The following is a 25,924-nucleotide window of genomic DNA, read 5'->3' on the forward strand; positions in this document are numbered from 1 at the left end:
CCCCTCTATGTGCAGAGCTGCCCTTGAAGTTTAACTAAACCAAACTGTTTAGTGTTGATAGAATCTCTCTGTTTCCCACTGTGATTCTTTTCTCCTCTTTGAATTGTCAAAGCAGCTCTGGTTTTACAGTTAAACAGATTAAGAGAATGTAGTCTCATCCATCATAACATCATATTTGTTTACATATCTCTGGCTTGGTCTACACTACGCGTTCAAACCGAATTTAGCAGCGTTAAACCAATTTAATGCTGTACCCGTCCACACTACGAGGCCCTTTATATCGATATAAAGGGCTCTTTAAATCGGTTTCTGTAATCCTCCCCAACGAGAGGAATAGCGCTAAAATTGGTATTACCATATCGGATTAGGGTTAGTGTGGCCGCAAATCGACGGTATTGGCCTCCGGGCGGTATCGCACAGTGCACCACTGTGACCGCTCTGGACAGCAATCTGAACTTGGATGCAGTGGCCAGGTAAACAGGAAAAGCCCAGCGAAATTTTGATTTTCATTTCCTGTTTGCCCAGCGTGGAGCTCTGATCAGCACGGGTGGCAATGCAGTCCCAAATCCAAAAAAAGCTCCAGCATGGACCGTACGGGAGATACTGGATCTGATCATTGTATGGGGAAACAAATCTGTTCTATCAGAGCTCCATTACAGAAGATGAAATGCCAAAGCGTTTGAAAAAAAAATCTACAGACTACACAGTGCTGTGTGACAAGCATAACGGGAAGCCAGAGACTCAAATGGATGCTCATGGAGGGAGGGAGGGGGTACTGAGGACTCCAGCTATCCCACAGTCCCCAGCAGTCTCCGAAAAGTATTTGCATTCTTGGCTGAGCTCCCAATGCCTGTAGGTTCAAACACATTGTCAGGTGTGGTTCAGGGAATAGCTCATCAATTTACTCCCTCCCCCTGCGCGTGAAAGAAAAGGGAAAGAAATCATTTCTCGACTTCTTTCAGTGTCACCCTATGTCTATTGAATGCTGCTGGTAGACGCGATGCTGCAGCAGTGAAGAGCAGTATCCGCTCCTCTCCCCTCCCTGGTGGCAGACGGTACAAAATGACTGATATCCGTCGTCACCATCAGCCGGTGAGTGCTCCTGGCTTGCCTCAGGTGAGGTCGGCCGGAGGCGCCTGGGTAAAAATTAGAATGATTCCTGCTCATTCCCAGTAGATGGGACAGAACGGCTGGTAACCATCCTCATCATAGCAACTCAGCCCCCTCCCTTTCACGTGTAAAGAAAAGATTCTGTACTGCCTGGACTATCATAGCAGAGGGATGCTGGGCTCCTCTCCTCCACACCATTTAATGTCCTGCCTGGACTGTCATAGCACCGGGAGGCTGCCTCCTCCTCATTTTATCTCACTAACAAGTCACTGTTTCTTATTCCTGCATTCTTTATAACTTCATGACACAAATGGGGGGGACACTGCCACGGTAGCCCAGGAAGGTTGGCGGAAGAGGGAAGCAACGGGTGGGGTTGTTGCAGGGGCACCCCTCGTGAATGGCATGTAGCTCATCATTTCTGCAGGATCTGACATGGAGCAGCTGTGCTCTCTGATACACTGCTTCTCTAGTACCCTTGCCCCATATTCTAGGCAGGACTGACTCTATTTTTAGAAACCATAAAGGAGGGATTGACTCATGGAGTCATTCCCAGTTTTGCCTTTGCGCCCCCGGCCGATCTCAGCCAGGAGCACCCATGATAGCAGCAGACAGTACAGAAGGACAGATAACCGTCATCTCATTGCCAATTTACACCGGCAACAGACGGTACTGGTAACCGTCTCTGCTATCATGCAAAAGCAAATGAATGCTGCTGTGTAGTGCTGGAGTATCGCCTCTGTTCACGGCAACCAGTACACATACGGTGACTGTGAAAAAAAAAAAGCTGAACGGTCTCCATGATTGCCGTGCTATGGCGTCTGCCAGGGCAATCCAGGGAAAAAGGGCGCGAAATGATTGTCTGCCGTTGCTTTCCCAGAGGAAGGACTGAGTGATGACATTTACCCAGAACCACCCGCGACAATGATTTTTGCCCCATCAGCCACTGGGCTCTCTGCCCAGAATTCTAAGGGGCAGGGGAGACTGTGGGAACTATGGGATAGCTACGGAATAGCTACCCACAGTGCAACGCTCCGGAAATCGACGCTAGCCTCGCACCATGGGCGCACACCGCCGAATTAATGTGCTTAGTGTGGCCGCGTGCACTGGACTTTATACAATCTGTTTTATAAAACCGGTTTATGTAAAATCGGAATAATCCCATAGTGTAGATGTACCCTCTGTTCTAAAAGGTCTTGTCTGTGTGATTTAATGGCTTTAATTACTAAGCTGTCTCTACAACATTATGTGGGTATTGAGATACTGTTAAAATTCAGAGACACTGAATTTTATAACCTATTTTTTTTTGGAGGGGAGAGGGGGTAAACTTCATGATGAATTTAGTATGGCTAAGTAGTAGCACTGGTTAAAGATTGGTTTAAGGTATGTTGGCAGAGTTTGATTTGCAACCTGGTTGCTGTTTCAGCCTTGGCTTCATGAGATCTGACACTTTTGACATGTTGTGCGGTGATCTTTTGTGGGGACAAATATTAACTAGGACTTAAGTGAGAGTTTCCTAAAGTTTACATAGTAACCAGCCAAATGTATGAAACATAGTAATTCACTTCCTTGTTAATCACTGAGGCATGGGTTAAGAGTTGTAGGAAATAACGTTTTATATTTTTTTCCCATTGGCCACCCTCACAATTTACCCATCTTTCCAGCCCAGCTGTTGTAATACTTGCCAATATGAGGGAAGGTGGCTTTCCAAGGTGTCTCTTGCTGTTTTCAAATCCTAACAGCCAAGGTGACAAGTCAGCATTTCTTTGATCAGTCCTGTGATACAGCACACTTTTTTCAGATGTTGGTGAGCAGATATGACTTGACAAGATGATACTGTGTTTTGTTTCATACTTGACACAATCATTACAGGGGTTCAAAAGGTGTTGGTTTTAAATTTAAAAATGTGACCTGAATTATACAGCATAGCTCTTTCCCCCCTGCCCCCAATCTATTCCTTTTATTTAAAATAAGTATTAATCCTCTTTTGAGAGATCACCCTGTAAAGTAAAATGCCACCTTTGGAAATATTCTTTGCTGACAAAGTTGGATTGGATTGGCATTTCCCACTCAATGTGTTAGAAACATGGCATTGTTTTCCTGGTAGCACTCTTGGTCTCTTTTAGATAAGTGATCATAGCTGCCAGTTCTTCTCGCAAGCAATGCTTGTCCAAAGTGAAAAGATCTACCAATCTTCCCCCTGCAATCAAGGAAGAGAAGCACTTCTAAAATATATCTGATTATTATGTGAAGCTTGTGTCACACTGAGCCTCCTTTGAGATTGTAATCTTTTTATAGAGGCTGATATTTTTGTATTAAAAGCCAAATCTGAAACTGAAAAAGGGGGTTAAATTCACTTTCTTAAGATTCTTTGTATTAGAGGCTCTTTTATGCAAGAGAGAATGGTTAGTCTAGCAATCGTATTCAACTTTTTTGCTTTTTAAAATATATCATTTAATTAGACACACAAGATTAATCCAAAACACAATTTAGAGTGGACAAGAAATTTAATGAGATTCTGGGTAAGTGTTGCAGATTGCCAAACCTTGACCAACCCATAAGGCAGACACATGCACAGGTAGGGGAAAGCAGATGCACACACACTCCCCAATCAGCCAGGATACAGAACTCCTCTGGGGCTGAGCAGCAGGAGATGACAGCTTCTGCTTCAGCTTCAGCTTCAGCTTCTGCAGCCCTGGGGTGGCAGGGAGAGAGAGAGCTCCTCTGGCTGCCAGGGCTGGGGTACGAGCCAGCTCCTCCTGCTGCAGAGGGCTCAGAAAGTGCCCCTCCAAAAACAGCCAAAGTTTTATTTCTGTGCGTGCCCCTGCCAGCAGTCTAGGAGTTGCTGCTGGGGCCATTTGTGTAAGGGAAATTGTAATGCTCTCAGTGAAAAACCACACACAAAAATCCAGAAAAATGCCTGTAACATTTGGGGGTTGGGGGGTGAGTAACAATACAGGTTCTATCACTTCAGGATCTCTGCAGGTTTTTACTGCATTCTAGATTTTGTTATCCATGTTCCTTTGCACATAGTCTATTATATTTCCTTTATTCTGATTGTGTATCTTAATATTTTAAATCTTGTATTTTAAGCACAGTTTATTATTGCTATTTGAATCTTAACTTCTGTATTCCTTGAGTCTTTGTGATTTCAACTGTACTACCTTAAATGCAAACACTGTTAATGCAATACTAATGTATTATAAACCGTTATGATTCAAGTATATTATTGATATCCAATTGAAGAATTTGTTTGCTATAGTTCTCTTGGGTAGCATGTTTCTTTGTGTTCCCTGTCGTCCTCTGAATGTGCTAATTGATTTGTCTCTTGTCCATTCTGTACTTAGTGAGAACTGTTTTCCAATGTAGCTAAAATTAAATACATAATTCTCTAAAAGACCTTGAACATGAAACAAATTTGTGTGGCTCTTAATTTGACACATAAAGCTTTTCAAGCAAGACCAGTAGAGCAGCTTGTGATTAATATGGAAAAGCAAGCCTGTTAACAGGATGACAGACTTATTGCTCACTGGCAGCAAATATGAATGAAGAACTGACAAATTCAGGTTTTGAGCCTATGTTGGCACTGATTGAACCACCTCAACTCCTGTAGCATCACTAGAATCACAGAATCACAGACTTTAAGGTCAGAAGGGACCATTATGATCATCTAGTCTGACCTCCTGCACAATGCCAGGCCCCAAAATCTCATCCACCACTCCTGTATCAAACCCTAACCTGTCTGGAGCTATGAGTCCTCAAATTGTGGTTTAAAGGACTTCAAGGTGCAGAGAACCCGCAGAGGCGTAGCGAAGTGCCCTCCGTACCTCTGACCGGAGGGGGCCCCGCAAGATGAGGGCAAAGCTGGGAGGGCTGAGCCGATGGCGACGGACTATTAAGACTTCAGAGGTCAACTTCCACATTTTAAAGGAAGAATTTAGATTATGTAATGACTGCCCAGGCACTAGAAGATTATGGCATGTTGGTTCTTTCATTATGAATGACCATTCTTGTGATAGGAATTGAGTAGAGGGAGGGGGACATGCAATTAGCAGGTGTCCTTGCTAACACATTAGGGCCCATTTTGGCATTCAAAGCAGGACAAGAGTACAAATGCCTTTGGAGGCCTCTCCTCCCCCACCCCCCCAAGAGGGGGAGGTAGGAGTACTGCTTGCTGCTAAATGCTTCCATTGAGCATCTGGTGCTGGCCACAACTGAAGGCAGGATGCTGGTCTACATGGACCCCAGTACGGTAATTCCGTGTTTCCTCTGAAAAGACCTTACTTCCTAAAGTGTTGCCTATTTTTGCTTCTCGCAGACATGGTTTTGAAATCTTTTCTCCACGTTCTTTGGATTCCCAGCTGCTGTAGGTGACATGGTATTTAAATGATTAAGGGTACGTCTTCACTACCGGCCGTATCGGCGGGTAGCAATCGATTTCTCGGGATCGATATATTGATCCCCAAACGAGCTCCTTGTTGCAACTCCGGAACTTCACCAATGCAAACGGTGGTAGCGGAGTCGACAGGTGGGAGCCGCAGACGTTGATCCCATGCCGTGAGGACGGTAGGTAACTCAATCTAAGATACTTCGACTTCGCTACGCTATTCCACGTAGCTGAAGTTGCGTATCTTAGATCAATTTCTCCCCCCCAGTGTAGACCAGTTCTAAGAAACCAAAAATACTAAGGTTACAAACATGTTACAGATATGCTGCTGAGAGTGAACAGGATTCTCCTGTACACCCACTCTGACAGCAGGTGTGTGAACCTTTCCTGGAGCTGTGGGCTAATTGGTGCTGATCACTGGGTCTTATTAGGATTCTACCTCTAGCGACAGCTAGAATTTGGGACAGACAGGTCCCGAGGGAAGAACTCTAGGAGGAACCAACCCTGGGGACAAGGTTTAGGCTTAAAATATTACTTTGGAGGTGTCTTTTTTGTTAATAGCCCCCCCATGAGGGGTGACTTGTAGAGTGGCTTAAAAAAAGTGTTCATTTATTGGGAATGGGGTGGGACTCTATCAGCCAAAGTTATCCTCTTTGCCCCTGCAGTATTTTGAGAAACTGCTGCTCTACGGTATAAACACCATTGCAACCGTGACCCTCTTCTGACAACAAAATTACTACATGATCCCTGGCAGGGGAGAGTCACCCTGGGGCTGAAGCCTGTGGGCTTTGGCTTCAGTCTGGGATGGTGGGGCTCATGTTTCAGTTTCCACCCCAGCAAGTCTAATGCTGACCTGACAACCCCATTAAAATAGGGTCCCGACCCACCTCTGAGAACTGCTGATGGTAGAGTGTTGAAGAGTATACGATTGCAAGTTCTGCATTTAAAGAATTATTTACAGGAGACAGTTGTTTTCATTGCATTTAAATGCTTTGAAAACTAAACAAGCAACCCTCACACTGTACACTGCTGATGAATCACTACCACACAGATCTGAAGTGGAAGTAAAGATCAGCCTCTCTTTTAGCTTGTTGGGGAAAATTCAGGAGTTATTCTTAGCTACTTCTGCTATAAGTTGTATAGTTTGCCCTGTGTGAGGGGAGAGGAAAATCTGTTCTCTCTTCACATGGTTACCCTCTGTTTTCTCAGTTCACTTTTCTAAATAGTTCTCTCCATCTCAAAGGGTACTGAATGCACATAAAGGGACAATAGAATTTAAAAAAAATCTGATGCGAAGTAGAGGTTCCTGGAGCTATTTCTCCCTAAACTTAATTTTGTATATGGAAATTCAAACTTGCTAAGCAGGAGTTTAAGCTGTCAAGTCTGAGAGTTTTTTCTTTTTGTCAGTCCACCAGAAGAGATCATTGTGGCTTAAACTAAAATACAGGCATGTCACAATGTCAGCCTAGTCAGAGTTCAGCTTTTAATTTTTCATAAGTGACTCATCTTGTAGCTATGGCAACTTCTTACTAGTATCAGGAATATCATGTTAGCTGTTTCTCCCTTCCACCTAGTATAGATTACAATACCACCTCATAAGCTACTGCAGTGATATTTATATCTGGGTCACATACTATTAAGTTAAACAAAATGTCTGTGGAAATTTAATCACTGCAGAGGGCTATGCTCTTGAAAAGAGAGAAGTAATTATAGAAATCTTGATTTGGATACTATCATAAACAACCTTGTTCTGTAAAAGCAGCAAAGAATCCTGTGGCACCTTATAGACTAACAGACGTTTTGGAGCATGAGCTTTCGTGGGTGAATACCCACTTCTTCAGATGCATGTGGTGGAAATTTCCAGGGGCAGTATATATATGCTAGCAAGCAAGCTAAGATAACGAGGTCAGTTCAGTCAGGGAGAATGCAGGCCCAGTTCTAGCAGTTGAGGGTGTGAAAACCAAGAGAGGAGAAACTGTTTCTGTAGTTGGCAAGCCAATTCACAGTCTTTGTTCAGTCCTGAGCTGATGGTGGTCAAATTGCAGATGAACTGAAGCTCAGCAGTTTCTCTTTGAAGTCTGGTCCTGAAGTTTTTTTGCTGCAGGATGGCCACCTTAAGGTCTGCAATAGTGTGGCCAGGGAGGTTGAAGTGCTCCCCTACAGGTTTTTGTATATTGCCATTCCTAATATACCTTGTTCTATAGCATGTATTCTCTATACCTCAATAAGTCTCCCATTAACAGGTCCTTTGTGGAAAGAGAAAGGGGACTAATCCTGTTCCAATTAAAAAACTTCAACAGATGCAGGATTAAGAGCCTACTTTTTTTTAACCTTTAACTACATCAGTCATTATTTTCCCTCCCATTCTGGTTGGCCTCTAATGTACTTTCTCACTAGGATGGTAGACTTTTTATAACACAGTGATAAAGCTGTACTTAGGGCTCCAATATGGCTCTGATAATTAATAATGACCAAAACTGCTTTTGGCTGTGTAGCTACTCATGCACCATCTCCATTGTTTTTTGGACTTAAATAATATGGACTAGCCTCTGAAGTGGCCCAAGGACTGTAACAAACAAGAGACTTAAATGTTCATGCTGCTGCATTGTTTAGACATTTTCACTGTCATGTGACTCTGGTGGTTTAGTTTTGTGGAAGGAGTCAACCTAGTGTCTGTATAGAAGAAGGCTTAAAAAGCTTTTTTAATTTTTTTTAAATTCTATCAGGTAATCTTAGACCTGCACTATCCATGCTCTATGAAAATTTGATTTTTCTGTTTAAGGCGCTGAGAGCTGGTTCTGCACCAAAACATTTTTCTTGGAAATGCTGTCCCCTGAAAAGACAAATATCCAGATCCACATGTCATCTAGGTAAGTTGGGAATGTGACCTGAAGCAGATGGTATTGCAAAGCAAACCCACAAAAATTCATTGGATTCTGTTATACTGAGACCTTCTAGTTTGTAAACAGAAAGTCTTTAGGAAGATTCTGTGGGTGTCTTGTTACCCTATAACAGCATAAGAGGTCCACATCTTCTATCATCTCGCTGTTAAACTTTCATGAAGGTGAATAAATGACTAGAGTCTGATCATGACTGTAACTGCAGCCACTGTATTAGAGATATTGAGTTCCATCACATGACAGGATCAACCGTTTGTAATTGTAGAGGGGGCAGGAAATGAAGTCTAATCTCTTACTAAAATTCTGGTGTGTCATAACTTTATTACAACCACCACCAAGGGTTTGTTTTTGTCAGGGCAGCACTCATTTACCTTTATAATGTCAAGTTTCAAATGACATTCCTCTGTATAATTTATTACAAGATGTATCCCTTATTGTTATGCATAAAGTAAGGCCACTTGACAGGGATACATATTGACCTATATAATAATCAAGTGTGCACCCAGCAATCTGAAAAAGTCTCTAACAACCCCAAACAACTACAAACTTAGGTGACATTCAAAATTCACCAACAAAAAAACAAATGTGCAAGACTGAAAAGATAAATTCAAAGGAAACATAGTAACAAGGTTATGCAATGGCAATATTTTTTCCTAATTTCAAAGGCCAACATCCAAAAATCAAATGGAGAAGTGTTTTCCATGAAAGAGTTTTGAGCTTCTCATGTGATCACTACAAGTATAACTTCAATACTATTCCAACATCAGAATGTAGCGTAGTGAGAGAGCTTCACTGTATCATCATCACCACTCTCTAATACATCCCCCCACCCCTGCAAAATCCCTACAAGATGGTTCTGCCCAAGTATCCAAAGCTAATTCCCATGGTATCATTTTTGATATGTCCATCTTGTATGATGTACAAAGAGAAGAATGGCTTCTGTAATGGAAAGCCAGATACTCCAAATTGGAAACAACATACTTCCACCACCTCTGATGTCCCTGAGAACCACCATGACATTGGCAATGCATTCAGAGGGGTTATTGTGAGCTCTCCACCATATATCAGCAGCTAAATCCTCTAATCACATTAGAATAGGGTAATACTATGTAAAGATGGGATTACCCCCTCTTCTAGTAATACTTTGGTTGCATTTGTAGCACAGACAGGTAAATCTTATGTCACAATAACCAAGCTGCAGGTATGTGGCAGATGTTGGGCAGCCATCTTGGTGCACAGTTACATGCCAGCATTTTAAAGTTTAAGAAATCTTCTCCCAAAAGTGCAGTGGCCCAAAGTATTTAAGCAATACACATTACAGAACTTCATTTAAAATTCTGTTGGATGGCTGGTAGGGTTGTGCATGTTGTGTAAGCTCTTTCCCAGAGTTTGTATCTACTCTCCAGCCAGCTTCTTGGTGAAGAAAAGGAAGGAAGAGACTTAAAAAGCAAATACACAAAGAAGAATAATGAAATAAAACCAGTTTACATAAAGGATGATCGAACTCCAGCCTGACTACTCAACACTGACCCTGGCTCCCATTAATAATTCTGTTTTCCCAGCTCCTTAGAAATACTGCCTACCAAAGCAACACATAGAATAAGGGTGACACTCTGTGGCGAGATGGGATAAGTACAGTTTCCTGTCCATTTGTTTTCTTCCCCTCTTTGTTTGGCAGGCTGTTAAAAGTGGTGAAGTTTTGTTTAGCACTGGTTGAATAACCTGCATAGTGAGGGAGTTTTGCGGGGTGGCTCTGAGTTGAAAAATATAGCAAGTAGAACAGCACAATGACCACACAGTCCCTTAAGCCGGAATGTTTCATGTAACATCACTGTGTGAGCTTGCTGAGGAAACACATTCATTAAACTGTATTGAGCATAATGAAATTACATTCTTAAAAGGACTGTCAGTTTAAAAACAAACTTTGATCAGAATTTCTTTTGAGGTGGTGTGGTATATTACACTCAACGTTATTTTAATTGACCAGTTTAGACAAACTTTTTTTCTCTCTCCAGGCATTTTACAGAATTGTCTAATCAATTTTGTTTCTCCAGCTGGTCAGTTAGCCAGTTTCCCATGTTAGTGTGGGCCGTTCATGCAGCAGGGGAGAAACACATTTTTAAAATATAGGAAAATGTGTTTGTAATGCCCCAAAATTGGCAGGGGGATTCAGAGGCAGGGGCAGTACCAGCAATTCTAACTAATTTTTTTAAATGAACTAGACTTCAAGTTAGTAGATCTCCAATTTTAAGTTGATGGAATTGCTAACACAAAGTACAAAAATATATGGGCTAGAATTATTTTACTAGTAGCTGCATTAGGAGAATAATAGCCAAAGAATTGCTCATGGGCACCGTTGTCAACTTGGGTAAGATTCTGCCCGGTCTCTGGCCTTCCTTTAGAACTGAAATGGCACTTGTTAGGGTAATGAAAATCTTTGGCAGGTTTTAGAGTGAGACTAAGTGAGCATTGTGGTCATGTGGAGCTCTTAGTAGCTGTTAATGTGATTGTTTAATATGGATTATTGCTTCAGTGAATGAAAGATATTGCTATTCTGTCTAGAACATCACACCAATGGCTACTATCACACCTGGAGAATGGTGTCAGTAAGTAATTAAAAAGTCATCACACAAAGATTCTATTGTATTTCCCATGTTGCTCAAGATGTATATGGAGCCTAACTGTGAGATCACTTCTAAACAAGAAATTATTGATGTATCATATGCAACTGTGTATCTCTTGAATGGTGGACCGTACAAGTTTGATCTCTGTTCTGCAGCAATACTTGACTGATATTGTCTGCTGACTAGGAGTACATCCTCAAACCTCAAAGCAGAAGTCTTGCTGTTGGGTAGTGAACATAAATAAAAGGAAACTCACTCCTCCTTTGTGCCTCTGCTGGTTGAAGGGATTTGTTCAAAATCAGGTTAAGAATTTTGGTGTTCCTTCTCATTGTGCCCTTTCCATGGGAACCAGATATCAGACATGGTACATGTGGTGTTCATATGTTTAGAGCTGGGCCGGCATTAGGCACAAGCAGATTAAGCAATTGCTTAGGGCCCCAAGTAGCTCAAGAGGTGCCCCCTATTAGCTTTTAACTGTGAATGTGTGAGGGCCCCCCAAAATATTACTGCTTAGGGCCCCCAATGGGCTAGCACTGCCTTTGACAGCTTGTGTTGGCTGGGTCCTTATGCTATGGTGGCCTGAATGTCACAAAACATTCAGTGTTGATCATTACTGCAGTTGCCACTTCACAGGGATCTTGTTAGAGATGTTCCATCACTTGTTGCTTATGGAAGCAGCACAGACCCATGATCAAGTATGAAGTCAGCAGATCAGTTTTGCCACAGTGGAGACTATAGTGTAGAAGTATCAGAGGGGTAGCCATGTTAGTCTGGATCTGTAAAAAGCAACAGAGTCCTGTGGCACCTTATAGACTAACAGACGTATTGGAGCATAAGCTTTCATGGGTGAATACCCACTTGGCATCTGACGAAGTGGGTATTCACCCACAAAAGCTTATGCTCCAATATGTCTGTTAGTCTATAAGGTGCCACAGGACTCTGTCGCTTTTTATAGTGTAGGACTTACTCCACCTGGATTCCTTTTTTCATTTCTCCCTGTGGAATGGTCAGTTTACCCTGTATTTATTACTCTTCCTTCCCAACCCTTTTACACTGGACCTCCTTTTGTGTAATAGCATTTTAAGAGGGGACTGTTGTACAAGTTTGTATTATGTACTTATTTTCATCCTGCTGTGTAGCATCCTGAACTCTTTGGATAGCAGGGGGAAATATATGTAGTTCTTATTTTGTATTCAGCCTCAACAATATGTTATCTCAAAACTAAAACGAGCCTCGGGAAAGATCATCTGTCTTTAAACTAATTGAGAGCAAGAGTCAATTTATTCTTATTCTCCCACAACCAATTTTTTCCCCAGTCAGTGGGTATATTTCAGGCATCAATGTGAGCACAGCGCAAGTTGCCATTCTGGAAGCTGACGGGTCACCCTAGTGGCTTCTTTCCTAACTTTGTCCCACAAACCACTCTGAGTTTTTGGTTTTTTTATCAGATTGGCCCTGTCATAAACAGATAGCTAAGGGTTAATGTTCTTTTACCTGTAAAGGGTTAACAAAGGGAACTAAACACCTGACCAGAGGACCAATCAGGAAACAAGACTTTTTCAAATCTGGGTGGAGGGAAGTTTTGGGTGTGAGTTCTTTGTTCTTTGTCTTGGTTCGGTGACCCTCTCGGCTCTGAGAGTGATCTTTCTATCTCCAGGCTTTCTAATCTTCTGTTTCCAAGTTGTAAGTATAAGGATAGTAAGACAATAAGTTTATATATTTTTTTGTATTTACATATGTGTAGTTGCTGGAATGTGTTAAATTGTATTCTTTTTGGATAAGACTGTTTATTCATTTTTCCTTTAAGCAATTGACCCTGTATATTGTCACCTTGATACAGAGACCATTTTATATCTTTTTCTTTCTTTTTATATAAAGCTTTCTTTTTAAGACCTGTGGATTTTTTTTTTTAGTGGGGGCTCAAGGGGATTGTGTCTGCAGCTCACCAGGGAATTGGTGGGAGGAAGAAGACAGGGGGAAAGGAAAAATCTCTTAGTGTTAGATTTACTAAGCCTGACTTTGCATACCCTCTGGGTGAGGGGAGAGAAAGATTTGATCTCTCGGTAATTGTGTTTCAAGGACTTGAAGCAGGGAGTATCCTAGGGTCCCCAGGGCGGGGAAATCTGGGAGGAGGTAAAGAGGGGGAAGGGAAGTGGGTTATTTCCCTTTGTGGTGAGACTCAGGGCATCTGAGTCTTGGGGGTTCCCCAGGGAAGGTTTTGGGGAGACCAGAGTGAGCCAGACACTGGAATTTTTCTGGCTGGTGGCAGCGATATCAGATCCAAGCTGGTAATTAAGTTTGGAGGTTTCATGCTAGCTTCTCATATTCTGAACTCTAAGGTTCAGATCTGAGTAGGAGAGTTATGACAGGCCTGAATGTTATGTAATTGATTCCTCTATTTTAAGTAAGTCAAAGAACATAATTATTTGAAAATCATTGTGACATCCCTGATTTCAGACATGATGATGAACAAACAACTTTTCTGTGTGTGTATGTTTGGTTTTTTTTAAAGGGCAGCTGTGTTTGTTTGCTTCTCTCTCATTATCTCCAGCCAAATGTCTGGAGGAGGGGAAAAAACCCCAAACAGATAAAAAGCATTTCTTGGGTCAGCTCTGGTAGCTTAATATAGCCACAGACTTGCTTGAAACTCCTAAGGCCAAATTCAGCAGTACTGAAAGCAGGCACACTTTCATTGAACTTCAGCAGGGCTCTGCTTACAGCAGGGGTAATGTCAGAGCCCTGGTAAAGCTTCTCCTGTTGGATGCTCTCTCCAGGTTGCTGAGTTTGGGTCTCATATAATGGGACTGTGTGCCCTTAAGCTTCCCTTGGTCTGAGTAGGCTGCAGCAGTGTCTCTTTCATTGGCCTTTCTGGCACACTTCCTGGTCACCAGCTCTCTGTCTGTTAGTTCCTGTTTCTGTGAAGTGGTCATGGCCCAACTGCCCTAAATCCCTAGGCTCAGTGACAACACCCTCCAGCAAGGAAAGTTGAACCATAACAGCCTGTTTCTTTGACCAGCAAATATGCAGATATTATATATGTTGCTGGTAGTACATTAGCAAGACCTAGGCAATTTCCCTATAACATAACTGGCTACAGTTTCCACTGCTGCTCTGTGTACCTTTTTGTTTCTTTTTTGAGATTTGCTTCTCTCTTGGCAGAAAATGCTTGTGCCAAATAATCCTCCTCCCTCCCATGCCCATGTTCCCTTTGACTCTATCATACTCTTCCTGGGCTTTCCAGAAAGCAACAGAGCTAGGATCAGAAAGAGGTTGTCTCTCTAGATGTGCAGTGTTACTTTCTGCAAGCACCTCATGATAAATACTTCTGCACTGCTCTGTTTTCCAAGCATTGTACAGATAGCAATTTACTAATCACAATCCCACAGTGAAGCAAGTATGAGCAGTATCCCCACTTTACCAATGGAGGAACTCTTAGGCACAGCTGAAGTGCCTACGGTGTGTGGTCCTGTTGAATGAGTGTGTTATGGAAGATGAAACTTCCATTGCTTCCCCTTTCCAGTTGCTTGTAAGTTTGACAGACGAACTTATTTTGGGCTGAAACTTCCAAAGCAGGCTTTTATCTGCCTGTCTTTCAGATTGTTCTGACATTTGGCTGATCTCCTGCAATAATTGCTTTCTGGGGGCAGGAGTTGCATTTAATTTAATAGTTGGGCATATGTATGACTATATAATCTAGATAAGATTCCAGGATTGTCATCTGTGTCACTCTGAATCACAGAGTCTGAATTAGCATAAAGTAATGGAGACAGCTATGAGCATGGGTGAGTTTTTTCTGCTTAGAATATCAGCAGGTTCAATCATTGCTTGGGATTTGTGGTCTGTCATCATCTAATTTTTAAATTCTCAGCCATTTTTGGCTCTGCCACCCCCACATGAATCTGAATTGCACCTTGTGACAGTGTGGGCTTTCAACTACTAGTAAGAATGGATTTGTATTGCAATACATCCTAGTTATGAAAATAACTTAATGAAAAATGATTTTTAAAAGTGTCTTTATGTAGGATGAATTTATGCTATATCTTTTTGCTTGGAAAGATTTGACTGAAATCTCTTAGAGGTACCTGAATTGTGAATATGACTAATTTCCATGCTTTTCATGAGTCATTTGCCAATCTGAACTCCATAAGCTAACAAGACCTTAGTTACTCATTAAAAATCAGAAAAATGCATTGTAAATCGAATACTAGTGGCCATAAGGTGGCGCAATGATCTACCATATTGAAAGGCCATTGGGAGTAGAAGTGACCTCAGAGTCTGGTCTCAGGGCTTCTTTCTAGACTTATAGAAAGTGTCAATTGTGCACTCTGGGAACTCCAGGGGAAGAGTGCCATTTAAAAGATTATCTCAGCAGCATTTAACAGTGCTATACAGCTTTAAAGTGTTACAAAAGATGTCTTGATTCATTTTAAAAAAAATATTAAATACTCTTAAATTTAAGATAGGATCAGGATTGAGACTATTGAAGTCAATAAGCGTTTTGCTGTTGACTTTAGTGATAATAAAATAAGGCCACACTTACTCAAGATAGATACAAACAAACAAAAAAACACAAGAAAGGGGAAAAAGTTCATGCTTCAATATCAATGTCCTCGAGAGCTTGCCCTGCCTGAAGGGATTGTACAACCACAGCTAGTAATGTGGTTACTCGCAGGAAGCCCCAAACCCAGGACAACTTATGGAGATTTTATAAATGAGCTTAACTTTTTGATATGTACATCTAAACAGGACCTCTTGAGATGGACGGTGATTTTTGTATGAATAAAATGAAACCAAGTGATGCAGCTCATGGGAAAACGATAATTTTTTTTTCTCCTGGTCAGACAATATGCTCTTCCATCTCTGCTGGCCAGAGAAAAGAAACCAGGTGCCAATGCACAAGAAGGAACAGCCAGAGAATAAATGAGGCCAAGGAGGACAGGTGACACCCAGGAGCCATGTCACTACTATGGTGACAGTATATATGCATAGACAACAGTGCAGACTAGTCAATCTCTTTTTAATATGCACTATTTTATGTGTAGATGGCAGCTGATCTGCCATCAGGTATGTACATGGTTACTTGGCACTTGATTGCATATTTAAAAACAAAGTGTTAAATTTGCACAAGCTGGTTTCATTAACTTTATTCAAATAGAACATCACAGTAATTCATAAGCTGTGTCTCCTGAAGTACATCAAGTGTATGTAAAATGCATAGTAAAATTTCATAAACACAAAACTTCCAAAGCTGCCCTAGAAATAGAGGGATGAGTGTGGCCCAATTACAAATACTATTTCATGTCTCCCTCTTCCATTGCACTGTGGAAATCCATTTTGTGGGTGCACAAAGCATCTCGGACTGCTGTTGCATGTGCAGATCTTCCCCTAGTAAAGGAAGCACTTTCTGGTTGCGTGTAGCAATCAAGCAGTATCTTGAGTCCAGTCCTGGTGCAATGGCTTTCCTCTGTCCTTGCAGACATTTGTGGTGCAATAATGCAGACAGCATAAAAACCATTGGCATGCAAATAGTTTTGATGGCAGCCCTATTGAAATCTCAATCTGCCAACTGCTCATTCTTCACCATTCTACAGCTACTGAGCATCTAGTCAAACCTTTTGCCAGGGCCTCTATGGCCAGGGTAAGGTTTCATAAACAATGGCAAAATGGGATATGCAGAGTCCCTTTGAATAAGGGGAGGAGAGTGACTCTATTTATAAAAATGTCATTCAGTAGGAAAATCAAAAAAGCATGGTATTCTGCACCCTGCCACTATATCCCATGTTTTCGTCCATGAACCTGCCTCCATGGTCAGTTAGGTCCTGCATAATAATGGAGTAGTACCCTTTGCAGCTATGTAGTCATGTGCTCTTTGCAGAGGGCAAACGCATGTGCACATGAGTCCCATTGATTCCCCAGTGCACTTTGGAAGGCCTATTCTCTCAAAGCTGGCAATTGTTTCAGGAACACTGATTTATCCAAAGATGGTGGGCATAAGCACAGTCCTGATCACCTCACAAACCTTCACCACAAGTCCCACAGTTGACTTGCTGTCATAAACAGATAGCTAAGGGTTAATGTCTCTTACACCTGGAAAGAGGTAACCTGAAGCACCTGACCAGAGGACCAATCAGGAAACCAGACTTTTTCAGGTCTAGGTGGAGGGAAGTTTGTGTCTGAGTTCTTTGTCTTGTGCCTGTCTTTCTCTCGGCTATGGGAGGATTTCTGTTTCTTGCTTTCTAATCTTCTGTTTCCCAGTTGTAAGTACAAAAGATCAGATAGTGATTTATATGTTTTTTTGTATTTTACATGTGTGTAGTTGCTGGAGTGCTTTGAATTGTATTCTTTTCGAATAAGGCTGTTTATTCATATTTCTTTTAAGCAATTGACCCTGTATTTGTCACCTTAATACAGAGAGACCATTTTTATGTATTTTTCTTTCTTTTTACATAAAGCTTTCTTTTTAAGACCTGTTGGAGTTTTCTTTAGTGGGGAACTCCAGGGAATTGAGTCTGTGCTCACCAGGGAATTGGTGGGAGGAAGAAGTCGGGGGAAATCTGTGTGTGTTAGATTTACTAGCCTGACTTTGCATTCCCTCTGGGTGAGGGGGGAAGAGAGATTAGCTCTCGGTACTTCTGTTTTCCAAGGCTGGAAATGAGGAGGGTGGAATCCCTCTGTTTAGATTCACGGAGCTTGCTTCTGTGTGTCTCTCCAGGAACACCTGGAGGGGGGGGAGGGAAAAGGTTTATTTCCCTTTGTTGTGAGACTCAAGGGATTTGGGTTTTGGGGTCCCCAGGGAAGGTTTGGGGGGACCAGAGTGCCCCAAAACACTCTAATTTTTTGGGTGGTGGCAGCTTTACCAGGTCCAAGCTGGTAACTAAGCTTGGAGGTTTTCATGCTAACCCCCATATTTTGAATGCTAAGGTCCAAATCTGGGACTAGGTTATGACACTTGCTAACACACAACTAGTTGGCCACAGACCAGTAGCAGTCTGGGGTAGCTAACTTCCTCCAGATGGCTATAATAACCCACTTCTAGACTTGCACAGCCTCTCTCATGCATGTGTCCTGACACTGGAGGGTCAGGGCAGGCTGATCACACAGCTCCAGGAATATCTGCTTCTTTGCAAAAGTTCTGGACCCATTGCTGGTCATCCCAGGTTGCATGACTGTGACCCCACCAATCTCTGCTTGTGGTCCTGCTCCAGAAATGCTGGTCTACATATGGGGAATCTGCAGTTATGGCAAGAGACACAAGCAGCATCAGCTGGGTCATGGCTGCTGTCTCTATATTCTCTTCCAAGAGGATCGTCAAGAGGATAAACACTGCTGCCAACATGTCCATCAGCATCTGAGAGATGCTATGCCTGATTGCTGAAAAGGAAGCAAAAGCATAAGCAGGAGAGGTTCTTCCACAGGCGATGGATTCATGTTGCTGGGAGCATGCAGACTCTGAAATGGCTTGGCTAAATGTGTTGGCAGGCTAAGATCACTTCCAGTCAAATTTTGTGGGCTGGATGGATAAGTTGTCCCACAATAATACATTTTTGAACTAAAAGCCTAGAGCAGCTCTAGCTAGCAAGGGTGCTAAGAGCCTGGGGATAAGCTCCCAGAACCAACAAGGTCTTGACTTGAGTCTGGATAGTACAGCATGGACATGTTGACATGGACATGGGTATGAGGCTTGCGTAGTAATGCATTGTGGATGCTCAAGTGCAAGCTTGGCAGGAATGGGTCTGAAGTTGTGGGTCTGCTAGACTTGGCTTTACAGTGTAGTGTAGACATACTCCTACAGTAAATTCCATTGGGAGCTTGAGGTGGGAGCCAAACTGCTAGCTAAATTCATGCAAGTACAGTATTTCAAAAGCCTGTCTAAACATCTCACTTGAGAGAAGCGCATTTTCTTTACAAGAAACTAGCTGCTAGGTGAGAATTAACAGTTGTTACAAGACATGCCTTGTGATACTATGTTATATGAATCTGAGCAGCTAACAGTGTACAAATCAGAGCTGCAATTAGATGTGGTTTAACTGATCTGATCTAATTATCACAATAAATGGGCATGATTCTGCATAAAACAGTGGATATTTGCAGGGCTAGTGAAAATCATTTCCCAAATGAAGCCTCTGTTAATTGGCTGAGCTTTAGTCAGTGGGCAGGGCTATCAAGAAGGCCAGGGCTTTATAAAGCAGTGCACAACCGACCAGGGAGCTTTGCTACCAGGAGCTGCTAACAGGGAGTTTCGCAAGGGAATTTAAAAGGCGAGTGAGAAGGGGGCAAGGTTCATTTGCTGTTCTTTAAAACCTGTAAACTAAACTACATTCAAAACTTCTTGATTTTAAACAAAACCCTTTCATTAACTAGGTAGCCGCAGGAGACAATGCAGGTTGAAGCCCAGCAGCAGAGTGGGGGCTATCCAGTTTATTGTGTTGAGTGCAGCATGTATGATTACCTGCCCTGGGGGCAGGTGACATGTGTGTGCATTCGGTGCAAGGAGCTCCTGGCCCTCAGAGACCATGTACAGGCTTTGGAGGCCAGGGTGGCGGCAGAACTGGATGAGTTAAGGGAGGCAGAAAGGTATGTTGATGAGGCTTTCCAGGACACTGGAATTATCCCACCTCCAGTCAGACAGCCCCTGTGCTGTTGAGGAAGATGAAAGGCTCAGGGAAGCAGAGCAGTCAATGGGAGGAGAGGGAAACCTTCCCATAGTTGGGAACCTCCTTCCAGATGGTGTTAGGATATCCTCTCACACTGAGCTTACCTCTCTGGAGGAGGGAACTCCAGTCACTAAGAAAAGACAGGTGCTAGTAATGAGAGATTTGATCATTAGAAACCTAGATAGCTGGGTTTGTGATGCCCAGGAGAAGCGTATGGTGACTTGCCTGCCTGGTGTGAAGATTGTGGATCTCTTGAGGCATCCGGATAGACTTGTGTGTAGTGCTGGGGAGGAGCTGGTGGTCGTGGTACATGTAGGTACCGATGACACAGAGGGGGTAGGAGAGATGTCCTGGAGGCCAAATTTAGGCTGCTAGGAAAAAGACAGAGGTCCTGGATTTCGATGGTGGCATTCTCAGAAATGCTTTCTATTCCATGCACAGGGTCAGGTTGGCAGGCAGAGCTTCAGAGTCTCAATGCATGGATGAGACGATGGTGTAGAGAGGGGGTTTCCCCAGTTTCTAATGAATCTAAACTTTTGGGATGGGGGGAGCCTATACAGGAGAGATGGGCTCCACCTAAACCAAAGTGGAACCCGACTGCTGGCACTTAACATTAAAAAGGTTGCAGAGCAGTTTTTGAACTAGGAGACGGGAGAAACCCAACTGCTTCTCTTAGAGGAGACTTCTCTTAGAGGAGATTCTATTGATAGAGATTCTCTAGGTTATAGTCAGGAGCAGAGGATGGAAGAGGATAATGTAAAGGCCAGATCGGACAAGAAACATTCACATAAAGAATCAGACACATCAGAAAAGGGCAGACAAATAAACAGTGACAAGTTTTTAAATTGCTTGTACACAAATGCTGGAAGTCTAAATAATAAGATGGGTGAACTAGAGTGCCTTCTGATAGGCATCACAGAAACCTGGTGGACTGAGGACAATCAATGGGACACAATCATTCCGGGGTACAAAATATATCGGAAGGACAGAACAGGTCATGCAGAGGGATGGGGAGTGACACTATATGTGAAAGAAAATGTAGAATCAAATGAAGTAAAAATCTTAAGTGAATCCACATGTTCCATAGAATCTCTATGGATAGTAATTGCATGCTCTAATAAGAATATAACATTAGGGATCTATTATTGACCACCTGATCAGGATAGTGATAGTGATGATGAAATGCTAAGGGAAATTAGAGAAGCTATCAAAATTAAGAACTCAATAATAGTGGGGGATTTCAATTATCCCCATATTAGCTGGGAACATGTCACCTCAGGATGAAATGCAGAGACAAAATTTCTCTATACTTTAAATGACTGCTTCTTGGAGCAACTGGTATGGGAACTCACAAGGGGAGAGGCAACTCTCGATTTAGTCCTGAGTGGAGCGCAGGAGCTGGTCCAAGAGATAACTATAACCGACTTTGAAATAGTGACCATAATATAATAACATTTAACATCCCGGTGGTGGGAAGAATATCTCAACAGCCAACGCTGTGGCATTTAATTTCAAAAAGGGGAACTATGCAAAAATGAGGGGGTTAGTTAAACAGAAATTAAAAGGTACAGTGACTAAAGTGAAATCCTTGCAAGCTGGGACGCTTTTTAAAGACACCATCATAGAGGCCCAACTTAAATGCATACCCCAAATTGAGAAACACAGTAAAAGAACTAAAAAAGAGTCAACATGGCTTAACTATGTAAAAGAAGCAGTGAGAGATAAAAAGGCATCTTATAAAAAGTGGAAGGCAAATCCTAGTGAGATAAATAGAAAGGAACATAAACACTGCCAAATTAAGTGTAAAAACGTAATAAGAAAAGCCAAAGAGGAGTTTAAAGAATAGCTAGCCAAAAACTCCAAAGGTAATAACTAAATATTTTTTAAGTACATCAGAAGCAGGAAGCCTCCTAAACAACCAGTGGGGCCTCTGGACAATCGAGATACCAAAGGAGTGCTTAAAGACGATAAAGTCATTACGGAGAAACTAAATGGATTTTTTGCTTCATTCTTAACGGATGAGGATGTTAGGGAGATTCCCAAACCTGAGCCAGCTTTTGTAGGTGACAAATCTGAGGAACTGTCATAGATTGAAGTGTCACTAGAGGAGGTTTTTGGAATTAATTGATAAACTCAACATTAACAAGTCATCGGGACCAGATGGCATTCACCCAAGAGTTTTGAAAGAACTCAAATGTGAAATTGCGAAACTATTAACTATGATTTGTAACCCATCCTTTAAATCGGCTTCTATATCCAATAACTGGAACGATTGGCTAATGTAACACCAATATTTTAAAAGGGCTCAAGAGGTGATCCCAGCAATTACACACCAATAAGTCTAATGTCAGTACTGGGAAAATGAGTTGAAACAATAGTAAAGAATAAAATTGTCAGACACCTAGAAGAACATAAATTATTGGGCAAAAGTCAACATGGTTTCTGTAAAGGGAAATCGTGTCTTACTAATCTGTTAGAGTTCTTTGAAGGAGTCAACAAACATGTGGACAAGGGGGATCAAGTGTACTTAGATTTCCAGAAAGCCTATGACAAGGTCCCTCACCAAAGGCTCTTACATAAATTAAGTTGTCATGGAATAAGAGGGAAGGTCCTTTCATGGACTGAGAACTGGTTAAAAGACAGGGAACAAAGAGTAGGAATAAATGGTAAATTCTCAGAATGGAGAAGGGTAACAAGTGGTGTCCCCCAAGGGTCAGTCCTAGGAGCAATCCTATTCAACTTATTCATAAATGATCTGGAGAAAGGAGTAAAAAGTGAGGTGGCAAAGTTTGCAGATGATACTATACTCCTCAAGATAGTTAAGACCAAAGCAGACTGTGAAGAACTTCAAAAAGATCTCACAAAACTAAGTGATTGGGCAACAAAATGGGAAGTGAAATTTAATGTGGATAAATGTAAAGTAATGCACATTGGAAAAAATACCCAACTATACAAACAATATGATGGGGGGCTAATTTAGCTACAACAAATCAGGAAAAAGATCTTGGCGTCATTGTGGATAGTTCTTTGAAGATGTCCACACAGTGTGCAGAGGCGGTCAAAAAAGCAAACAGGATGTTAGAAATCATTAAAAAGGGAATACAGAATAAGACGGAGAATATATTATTGCCCTTATATAAATCGATGATATGCCCACATCTTGAATACTGGGTACAGATGTGGTCTCCTCATCTCTAAAAGGATATACTGACCTTAGAAAAGGTTCAGAAAAGGGCAACTAAAATAATTAGGGATTTGGAGAAAGTCCCATATGAGGAGAGATTAAGAGGCTAGGACTTATCAGCTTGGAAAAGAGGAGACGAAGGGGAGATATGATAGAGGTATATAAAATCATGAATGATATGGAGAAAGTAGATAAGGAAAAGTTATTTACTTATTCCCATAATGCAAGAACTAGGGGTCACCACATGAAATTAATGGGCAGCAGGTTTAAAACAAATAAAAGGAAGTTCTTCTTCACACATAGCACAGTCAACCTGTGGAACTCCTTGCCTGAGGAGGTTGTGAAGGGTAGGACTATAACAATGTTTAAGAGAGAACTGGACAAATTCATGGAGGTTAAGCCCATTAATGGCTACTAGCCAGGATAGGTAAGGAATGGTGTCCCTAGCCTCTATTTGTCAGAGCGTGGAGATGGATGACAGGAGAGAGATCACTTGATCATTACCTGTTAGGTTCACTCCCTCTGGGGTGCCTGGCATTGGCCACTGTCGGTAGACAGGATACTGGGCTAGATGGACTTTTGGTCTGACCCAGTATGGCCGTTCTTATGAAAGTGTTAACAAGCTGTGCAAGAACCACAGTGCCAGATTCCCAGCTGCAATGCAGGCCCTCTTTCATAATTTTAGCATGAGGGTCTCCCCATGTGGTGTAAAGCCAACAAGGTGTTCTGTCTGGTATAGGAGAAAGGTGTGGCTGCCAGGTGGCATATTCCAAAGAGGATTCTCGCTTCATAAGCACTGATGAATCAAAAGCAAGAGCATCTCAGCTCACCTGAACTGTCACAGTGGGACACACGTTGAGGGAGTAGGCTTTCTAGTAGCCCAATGTTAAGCCAAGTTGTGAAAAATGTTTGTTAGGTTAATTATTCCCTTCTCTCTAGCTCATGGTGACTGCATGGAGCCATTGCAAGAAGAACCTAGGAATCATTTTTTGGTGGTGGTGGGTTGTTTTTTTTTATGAATTTGCCCTAAGCCAAGGGACTAACAGCATTGACTAGCGCCAAGCATAAATCAGACAAGTTTTCTGCAAACTGTCCCAGGGAGTTCTGTCAGTTCACCTCTCCATCTTACTTGCAGCTCCTCTGCTATTTCTTTCCTGACCTCTTGATTAGAGACTATCCATTGTACTAACTGTGGGGTGACTTTTATGTGGTGGACAGGTGTCCACTGGGGAAGAAAAGAACATTAAGTTTGTATATGGTAGGCTTTTCCCCCTTAATTCAGTTACTTTAGTGCTTGGTAAAAGATTCCAGTCTCTCAGAGCTGGAATATGGGAACACCTCACCATGCTTAATCATAGAATAGATACCCCACAGACCAGCACAAGTGAAGCTACAGCTCCCCATTCTTCCATTGTGCCTCAGCCTTAACTTGGAGGAACAATCTCTGCCGATGAGGATTGTTCAGCTTTCAATCCGTCCACTCTTTGCCCTATCTGTTAAAATTACCACCATTGTGCTACCAATGGTGGCTTATGTGATGTGGACACCTCTTTAATAGGAACTGAACAGGAGTAAGAAACTTATTTCACAAGATTCATCATATTAAAGTCTCCATACAGGATGTAAAAGTGCATTTGTCACTTTAACCCTTGTACTAGTGAAGTGCATGTAATACATTAGACACAAGAAGCTTTCCATCAGGTTAAGGGACATGGTATTGTCAATTTGTGGTATAATAAATTTCCTTGTTTAACGAGCCAAATGTCAATGATTAGAATGATCATCACTCTGACCCAACTGGAAAAGTAAACTCTGCTTTCGTGGTTAGTCATATTTACTGAACAGCACCTGCAACATACTGGAGGATGAGCTCACACTCATGAAACATTTGTCCCTGTTTCTATAGCCCTTACAACGGAAGCTCCCACAATTTCTCATTTGTTTTTACTCCAAATCCTTTGTAAAAAAAGAGATCATCAGCAGTTCTGACTCAGACCATTAAGAGCATATTGAGAAATAACCTTAGGTTTCTCAGAAAGCTAACTTACGTCAGCAAGCAAAAAGGTAATACAGTAACAGTCATAAATCTTAACCCATGTCCACAACTGATGATTGCTTAAAAAAAATATTTAGGATAATAGCATTTCCCTACCTTAACCAAATGAAGTAGTTTGGCTTCCCTTCCCCTCCCCCAAAGTCTGCAGATTGGTGTGCAGTCTTACAGCAGTCTACTTCCCAAGATATTAGAATTACGCATATTCTGTAACTTACGTTTAACTGTTTCAAATTCATGCAGCCCATCATATTTTATTGATCAACTCTCTCCAGTAATTGACAAGGAAATGAGTGTTCCACATAAGGCAATATGGATAAACTGAGAAAACAATAAGCTCTTAGGAAAATAAAAATCTTATTGTCCTTTAAATTTTTATGAGAGCAGTAGCAGTGCTCCTTTATCTCTATTTTACTTGGGCTCCTCAAGGAGGTTAGAAAGGTATTCCTATTTAATATTTATATAGAAGCAGAGAGGTCTTCCCATCTCAGGGTGTCTGTGTAGCTTCTATTAATACAAATGCAATATATGCAAGAACGGGTCCAGAGTAAACCTCAGAATAGTGTCTGCAAGTTCCAGAAGTTTCCTTGATTGACAATCTTGATTAAAAAAAAATCACCAGTGCTGTCAATCCAGCACTCTTATGGGACGGGAAGCATAGGCTAGTGCTTGTTTCATGCATCCTCATTTTACCACCATAGTCCGAGCAACCAGTAAAGAGCAGTGAACAATCCTCAATATAGATTAATGTTTCACTTGTTTTACAGATACTGGAGTCTGCAGAGCTGCCAGGCAGCTGACATCTCCAGGGTGCCCCCCAGCAGAAGCTATAACCAACCTGCACTCTGCTGCCTGCAACCTGCTGCAGACACCGACCATTTGAAGGTTTTGTCTTAAGGGTTTGACAAGCAGCAGCCTGATGGCTCCTGATTGGCTCTTTGCCCTATATAAACCCAAGGGGCATTCCAGGAAGTGTCTAGGCAACAGAGTGGCTCCTCAGTAGCTGCCCTTGTTG

At 42.0% G+C, this 25,924-nt stretch overlaps 1 long non-coding RNA gene across 1 annotated transcript in view; it reads right to left on the bottom strand.

The window, feature by feature from the left end:
- Positions 1–2,746: 2,746 nt before the first annotated feature.
- The window catches only part of LOC115653757, a 131,560-nt gene continuing 108,382 nt past the window's right edge, over positions 2,747–25,924 (bottom strand). Inside the window, exon 3 of the long non-coding RNA XR_004001000.1 lies at positions 2,747–3,307. This is a non-coding gene — a long non-coding RNA (uncharacterized LOC115653757). The remainder of the gene's footprint in view (positions 3,308–25,924) is intronic.

The sequence above is a fragment of the Gopherus evgoodei genome, chromosome 6 (assembly GCF_007399415.2).
Source record: "Gopherus evgoodei ecotype Sinaloan lineage chromosome 6, rGopEvg1_v1.p, whole genome shotgun sequence".
NCBI lineage: Eukaryota > Metazoa > Chordata > Testudines > Testudinidae > Gopherus > Gopherus evgoodei.